This window comes from Watersipora subatra, chromosome 9, assembly GCF_963576615.1.
Source record: "Watersipora subatra chromosome 9, tzWatSuba1.1, whole genome shotgun sequence".
NCBI lineage: Eukaryota > Metazoa > Bryozoa > Gymnolaemata > Cheilostomatida > Watersiporidae > Watersipora > Watersipora subatra.
Window position 1 is genome coordinate 9557029 of NC_088716.1, and position 1906 is coordinate 9558934.

The window sequence follows — 1906 nt, forward strand, 5'->3', positions numbered from 1 at the left end:
TAAAATGATCTCACTCTAGCGAGATCATTTTTAATATTATCTTGCACTTTAAGATCGAAATATTGTTTTCACAAGTTTTGCAATGATGAGTAATAACATAAAGGTCTTCCATCTGTTAGTAGTTTTGGTACTGGCTAAACTACGAGACTCAACCTTGCAGTTATTAGTTTCATTTACAAAAAGCAATCACTACCAGAATTGATAAATGGCTCTAAGGATTCTTAGGGTAAAACGACAACAGCGATCAACTACTTTATTTGGTAAACACAGATGACGATGTTCACTAGAATTGAATAATATTCAATTCAAAATGTCCACAGTTTGAATACTGGTTTTGTTCATAATGAACAGAAAGAAATTTATATTATGAGATTAAGAAGTTAGGAATTAGGTATTGATCAGTAAAATTTACATAATCAAATACTACAAGAAAATAGAATGTAATCAAAAATGAGAAAATCTTTTTAATTTTTACAAAACCTCTTCATTCCAAAAGATGTTGGGTGGTTGAGTGTGAGCTAAAGCAAGCATAACTATACGGTTCATAATTTAAATTCAAATGTGATTATATAAATAAGTATAAATAAAAATAATTCAATTCAGCTTTTACGGGAGCAATACAATTATCATTTTAGAACCGCTAGAAGCAGTCAAATCTCGACTTACGATGGTAGAGATGAACTGAAGACGCCTCAGTTTTGCCATTACTGTAGGAGTGTAAACATCAATCATCTGTTCAGCTTTTAGTTTCTCTATAGCATTGTATGCACAGATGTAGATTCTTCACATGCTGCTTCTATGCCTGTAATTCAGCAAACTTTAAAAATATAATTTAATTGCTATGAAAAGCAGTAGAATTCCCAGTAAACAAAGCAGATATATACTTTACTATTGTAACAACAAAAAACAACTTTTAAATAAGATCTACATTTGACTAGTCAGCATTTACAGAAATGATTATGACTGAGAAGGTTTTAACCAACAAACAGAGCTTGGGAATAGTTGCAAACAATAAAAGGTAATGAGATATTTTGACCAATAAACAACTTTAGCTGTTACAGAGAGCTGACTAATCTAAATTGATTAAATCCAAGTAGAAGATAAACCGCACCATGTTAAATTTACCTTTTGTAACACATTGAAACAATTGATGGTATAATATCGGGGCATGCTGAATAAACCCTTTGCACATTTGAGGAATACGCAACGGAACCTAGATAAAATCTGGCTGCTTAAGGAATTCTTATTAATAAATGTGCAAATCCTTGGCACACTTGCTGCATCTGATCACCATTGAAAAAATAGCTGTCAATACTTCAACTATCACATGGTTAGGTATTTTGATTAACAAAAATAGGTAAGGCTTACATGCAGGTACACATGCTCTTGGCAGCCATCTGTTTTTCTAGTCGCTCTAATGTTTCCATCAGTGAGAGGAAGTGGTTTGGATCAGGGAGCTTTCCAATCAGCCATGCAGTCACTACCAACTCTTGTGCTGTCTTGTTGTCCTGATCAAACACAATTATACATTCTGCAGATTTGTTGTATTGAAGGTAGAGCTGTGTGCATTGCATCATATAGATCGCAATCAGTATTTCAAACTAGTTTAATGAGAACCCACATTCACAGTTACCAATAGTTGAATAGTTCTTACAGCATCTACTTTAACATTAGAGTAAATCTAAGTGACTAAATCTAGGGTCTACATATTTATTCTAGTTAATAGAGATGTGTAATAACATCATTATGCTAGTGTAAATGGAGAGATGACAACTATATATAAAACCACTGAGCCTGTTCAAGTGATAGGAACACTACTGCATACCAATGCTACACAGACCAGGGTGTGCTGAAAATTGTTTGTTCACCATTATTTAATTTTTATTTTCTTTTTAAGCCTCGCCAC

At 33.1% G+C, this 1906-nt stretch overlaps 1 long non-coding RNA gene across 1 annotated transcript; it reads right to left on the minus strand.

Annotated features, from left to right (window-relative positions):
* Nucleotides 1–277: 277 nt before the first annotated feature.
* LOC137404535 (uncharacterized) lies at nt 278–1669 on the minus strand. Its single transcript, XR_010979697.1, has 3 exons — nt 1622–1669; nt 1381–1508; nt 278–817 (listed from the first exon to the last, which is right to left on the minus strand). It is a non-coding gene; the product is annotated as an uncharacterized lncRNA (long non-coding RNA).
* Between the last annotated feature and the right edge of the window lie 237 nt (nt 1670–1906).